We start from the raw sequence: 6,647 nt of genomic DNA on the forward strand, positions 1-6,647 counted from the left end.
TTTAGGTAGGTACGCTAATTGATGTGGACTTAGTACATTGCGTGCTGAATTATTATGTATGAAAAAAAAAATCTCATCTATTAAAAAAAAAACCGGCCAAGAGCGTGTCGGACCACGCTCAGTGTAGGGTTCCGTAGTTATCCGTATTTTTCTCAAAAACTACTGAACCTATCAAGTTCAAAACAATTTTCCTAGAAAGTACTTATAAAGTTCTACTTTTGTGATTTTTTTCATATTTTTTAAACATATGGTTCAAAAGTTAGAGGGGGGGGGACGCACTTTTTTTTCATTTAGGAGCGATTATTTCCGAAAATATTAATATTATCAAAAAACGATCTTAGAAAACCCTTATTAATTTTTAAATACCTATCCAACAATATATCACACGTTGGGGTTGGAACGAAAAAAAATATCAGCCCCCACTTTACATGTAGGGGGGGTACCCTAATAAAACATATTTTTCCATTTTTTATTTTTGCACTTTGTTGGCGTGATTGATATACATATTGGTACCAAATTTCAGCTTTCTAGTGCTAACGGTTACTGAGATTATCCGCGGACGGACGGACGGACGGACGGACGGACGGACGGACGGACAGACAGACATGGCGAAACTATAAGGGTTCCTAGTTGACTACGGAACCCTAAAAACCATGTAGTTAGGCTCCTTAGGTCCGATACTAATCGTTATTAAGATATTCGCCCGTATGGAATACACATGCTGTATTTAGATAGAAGAAACAAGTTCATCTATTTGTATAGGGGCCGAGCGTGTCAAATTTTGTACTGAAGTTGTTTCTTGCCTGTAATTTTAAATATGTCTCAGGCTCTTGATTGTTCATAATTTTTGTGTTGTTGCAATTGTATATCACGTAACGAGGCATTTTTAGGGTTCCGTAGTCAACTAGGAACCCTTATAGTTTCGCCATGTCTGTCTGTCCGTCCGTCCGTCCGTCCGTCCGTCCGTCCGTCCGTCCGTCCGTCCGTCCGTCCGCGGATAATCTCAGGAACCGTTAGCTCTAGAAAGCTGAAATTTGGTACTAATATGTTTATCAATCACGCCAACAAAGTGCAAAAATAAAAAATTGAAAAAAATGTTTTATTAGGGTACCCCCCCTACACGTAAAGTGGAGGCTGATATTTTTTTTCATTCCAACCCCAACGTGTGATATATTGTTGGATAGGTATTAAAAAATGAATAAGGGTTTACTAAGATCGTTTTTTGATAATATTAATATTTTCGGAAATAATCGCTCCTAAAGGAAAAAAAGTGCGTCCCCCCCCCCTCTAACTTTTGAACCATATGTTTAAAAAATATGAAAAAAATCACAGTAGTAGAACTTTATAAATACTTTCTAGGAAAATTGTTTTGAACTTGATAGGTTCAGTAGTTTTTGAGAAAAATACGGAAAACTACGGAACCCTACACTGAGCGTGGCCCGACACGCTCTTGGCCGGTTTTTTTATGTTTTGATTGACTTCAACTTACAAAAATTGACGCCCGAAAGCTGCAAGCTGCGAGTAAAGACGGACAACTCAGTGGATTTCACTGAGTTCATTTGACACGCTAAGTAGATACGTTTGCTTGATCTATGGTATATATGACATCTGTGATACACCCTGTTTTATTTATTTATTTATTTAATAAGTTTACACGGCATTACAGCATAAACACCAATACACCGAATAAACTAACATAGACAAAAAATACAATTTACAAAAAAGTATTATAACGACACACAATTACTTAAAAATATCATACACCGACCGTGGAAGGCCTATCATCCATTTTACATTACATTCATGTTTGGCTTACAGCGGACCAAACGCCAAAACATGGACAAAAGTCAAAATACAAAGAGACAAAATTACAATTAAACAATGAAAAAATAATAATCAAAATATTTTATTGAATTCCGTTAACTTTAAGGGAAGGTTCTTTAGATCAAATACAATTAATTTTTCTAACTAGCGTCTTAACTCTTACGGTTATCGAGTTATTAACGACCACCGACCGTTGACGACCGGTCTGGCTCAGTCAGTAGTGACCCTGCCTGCTGCGCCGCGGTCCCGGGTTCGAATCCCGGTTATAAGGGCATTTATTTGTGTGATGAGCACAGAGATTTGTTCCTGAGTCATGGATGTTTTCTATGTATATAAGTATTTATATATTATATATATCGTTGTCTGAGTACCCACAACACAAGCCTTCTTGAGCTTACCGTGGGCCTCAGTCAATCTGTATAAGAATGTCCTATAATATTTATTTATTTATTATTTATGACATGTGTGACAATTAACCTTTACCAATTCCTAATGTTATTTGTTTTGACATGTGCCGTCAATCACTTGACACTTACTTGAATGTTATTCTTAAGGGTCTCTCACACTAATAAATTCATTTATTATGTATAAAAATGATGAAAAAAAATTTTTTACGAATTTAACTAAAAGTGATATACAGGGTGGTTCCTGATAATGAACCTAGCGACGTGTCGAATTTAACGGAAAACAAAAACAATACGGTGTATTTCTGAGCTCATATAACCCGGCACCCTTCAAATCAAGAGTGAACAGGCATCTTCTGGGCGAGTCACTCCATCGTAGGCCACGTCTTTGCCTTTGGCTAATATGTGGTCAAGAGTAAGCCCATTTATAATAAAAAAAAAAAGAAATGCAATCAAGAAATTATAGGTTGATAGTTAACAGAAACACAATGTATGAATTCTCAAATATATTTTATAAATTATAAGAAAATACAGCAATAGTATTTAAGTTATTTATAAAATAATACATGATGAAAGTAACTATACATTCATATAAGAGATGGGCCGAATACGGACTTTGCCGAATACGAATATTCGGCCGAACATTCGGTTCAGCTGTTACCGAACCGAACATTCGGCCGAATATTCGGTTCCGCCATATTTTAAATCCTGGCTTAGAGTTAAAAACTTTTCAACGATTGGTAAGTAATGGGTACTAAGGCTCTTAATGTTCCTATAATTTAGTGCATAAGAAAATTTTGGTTTTGTATCCTAAGCTACGTTATTTTAATTTCTAACATAATTAATTAATTATTGTAGGTACTTTTATTTTAACGCATTTTTAACTTCCTTTGGTGGTTTCTTAGAATGCTGAAATAGGATGTCATTATCCGATGAATTACGAAAAAACTTACGCTATTTATTTACTTTGTTTATTCGGTAAATATTCGGCAATATAACCGAACTACTCGGCCGAATACGAACATTGAAAAACTTGCCGAATATGCTGAATACCGAATATTTACCGAATATTCGGCCCATTTCTAATTCATATTCATATTATTATTTACACTTACATGCTATTATTCTAAAATTAGTAAATAATATCCATGAGTTGACTAAAGATGCAACGGATAGTTGTTGGCCGGATACCGTCGTATCCGGCTAATGCGACCACCGGATATCCGGTATCCGTCCGCCGAATATACGGCCAAGTTTTTATCTAAATTAATTCGATGGCGCGCCTGCGCAATGGATGGTGTTTCTGATGTGGGCAAGTTATAGGTATTTTTTGTTAGAAAATGAACTTAATATAATATACACTATTTTTAACCCCCGACGCAAAAACGACGGGGTGTTATAAGTTTGACGTGTCTGTCTGTTTGTCTGTCTGTGTATGCGTCTGTCTGTGGCATCGTAGCTCTCGAACGGCTAAACCGATTTAGATTTAGTTTTTTTTTTGTCTGAAAGCTGAGTTAGTCGGGAGTGTTCTTAGCCATGTTTCATGAAAATCGGTCAACTATGTCGCGGTCGGGGGTTTTTCAAAATTTTAATTTTGTGGTTAGGTTATTGTACTTTATAATGTAATTATGTGCGAGATTAAACGGACCAAGTATATAACTTTGTAGTTTTGTTCTCAAGTTCCTCCTCACATTAGGGCACTAAAACACTATCCGGTCTCCGGCCGGATACTACGCGACTATACGATATTATGCCTGTTATGAATGTGTCCAAAATGGCCGAATAGTGACCGGATTATCCGTTGCATTTCTAGTTTCGACTAAAATTTGTGCGAAGGTCAAGGATCCAGCTTCGAATCCAGGGGGGAAGGGGGGGTTATGTGGTCAATGGGTGTGCCCAGCCCAGCTTTGAACGTCAAACTTCTATGGAATTATGCCGTTTACTTAACCATTGCACAGGTGGGGAGGGGGGGGGGTTATCACAATCGCTATCAACTTGACAACGCTCCCAGAACATAGTCTATGGTGCCAGCCAGGCATTAAGGGCGAATCAACTTTTTGACCGACTCAAATCTGTCCGTAGGTTTTAAATTTCATTCTAAGATTTCACCCTTAAATAATGGATTTTTTCTACTCCCGAACTGTTCGTCATTTACAGGGTCGTGCATAGATCTTTAAAACCCTAAATAAAAGTTTATTCCCCAAAGCCAGCGTCCGCCGGCTTTCCGCGCATGCGCGCAGTATCGAAAAAACGGAAACCGCATTGTTTGGCTCTGTAACCATGGCAACGCATTGTTATAACGATACAGCGCGCGTGCGCAGTTCAAACCTTTGCGTCAAAATACAGGAAACAGTGTGAATTTCACGAAAATTATTCAAGAAAATTAAGTGCATGGTCGTAGAAAAGTATTGTATGCAACGGTGTTTAACTGAGTCAAAAATACTCGTGGCGTCTTAATAACAATTTTCGGCTTCGCCTCAAGTTGTCACTCGTCTTTTTTGACCTCCTTTAAACGCCTGTTGCACAAAATACTATTATACTTTTCACCTTAAGATGCATGTTAAAATGTTTAAAATATTCAAGACCCTCACTGGTAAACCCAATAAAATCAAACTTTGTTTATTAGCCTGCCTGCTATGCCGCGGTCTCGGGTTCGAATCCCGGTAAGGGCATTTATTTGTGTGATAAGCACAGATATTTGTTCCTAAGTCATGGATGTTTCCTATGTACTCGTATGTAATAAGTATTTGTATATTATGTATATCGTTGTCTGAGTTCCCACAACACAAGCCGTGAGCTTACCGTGGGACTCAGTCAATCTGTGTAAGAATTTCCTATAATAATTATTAATTAAAAGTTCTTTTCTTGGTAACTCCAGAGACATTTTGAGTAACGCCAAAGACGCTCAAACTTTTAGTCAAAAAGTTGATTCGCCCTTAGACTGATTTTAAGGGAACAAGTTAAGAGGCCTTATTCCACAGAACACCCCACTAGAAGCCTATTGCAAGCGATATTGTTCGAGACGCAAATCACCAATCCTTGCGGGGTGAGGCGGGCGCGCACGGTGCTGCCATTGGTCGTTTCAAATAATGGCGCGCCTTTACGATTAGCAGTAGGGATGGGAATGGGACATGTCTATTATAGACAATGGTACCGGTACCAGTACTGTGGTGAATTTGTTTTGCAACAAATTATAATATTATAATTAAATTATAATAAGGCCTAGTTACCCTTCGGGTTGGAAGGTCAGATGGCAGTCGCTTTCATAAAACTAGTGCCTACGCCAAATCTTGGGATTAGTTTCCAAAGCGGACCCCAGGCTCCCATGAGCCGTGGCGAATGCCGATGCCGGGATAACGCAAGGAGGATGATGATTGTGATAGCACCTCAATAAAAATCATTCTAGTAACTAATAACTAAACTGTGCATTTTTACTTACGTTTACTAAGTTAAATTACCAACTAAATATTCTAAACTAATCAATCAACTAAATAACACTACAGACTCTACAGATTCTAGATAATTATTCACAATTACAAATCTGCTTTCTTTTATATTTCATAAAATGGTAGCACATGGTACGAACGGCAGTACGAAGTTCCCGCAACAGACATAAACTAACATGGCCCCATCCCTAGTCGTTTACGTGAAAGGGATAGCATATCGCATTGTTAACTAGGCAAAAAGGGATGGACGCGCCTCGGCGCCGCTCAGTACAACCATATTGACCAGTATAAATGAACTCCGCGGATAATAAACAATATTCAACAAAATAATTAATTTGACTTAACTGTGGAATGTTATTCCATCTTTTTTATATGTAGAAGTGTTAGAAGACTTGCCACACCACTTTATGCTGCAAGAGACCATTGTTTGCAACCAAATTTGATTATTTAAGATTTTTTCCCGAGCGGACACGAACACTGTTAGCGGGTCGTATACTTGGGCGCTACTGATCGGTGTCGCACGCGTTCAAACTTTTATAAACCTGATTTGTCGTATGCTTGGTGACCGCGAGTCACCCTGTAAGGGCCGTCTTGTTGTATTGGTCTGTGCCTTATTCCCTACACTCAGTTCAACCATACTTGTCCAATCATGTAAACAAACACTGCTGGAAAACATTATCTCACTTTTATCTGGAATTGCACATTGACCATCATTAAAAATGTTATTATACTTATTATACACTTAAATAAACTCACAAAGTATTGAAATCAATCCAAAAACCACTGAAAAATATCATTTCTAAAACGATTTTCATCAATAATTGTAATTACGAACGGATGACATCAAAAACTCCTGACATTACGAAGTCTAGATTGTCTATGACTCGTAATGTTGAGATGACAACTTATCGTTATGAACGATCGATTTGAGTTTGTATAGCTTGGAAAAAATGCGTTGATATTACAATAATTT

This window comes from Leguminivora glycinivorella, chromosome 27 (assembly GCF_023078275.1).
Source record: "Leguminivora glycinivorella isolate SPB_JAAS2020 chromosome 27, LegGlyc_1.1, whole genome shotgun sequence".
Classification (NCBI taxonomy): Eukaryota; Metazoa; Arthropoda; class Insecta; order Lepidoptera; family Tortricidae; genus Leguminivora; species Leguminivora glycinivorella.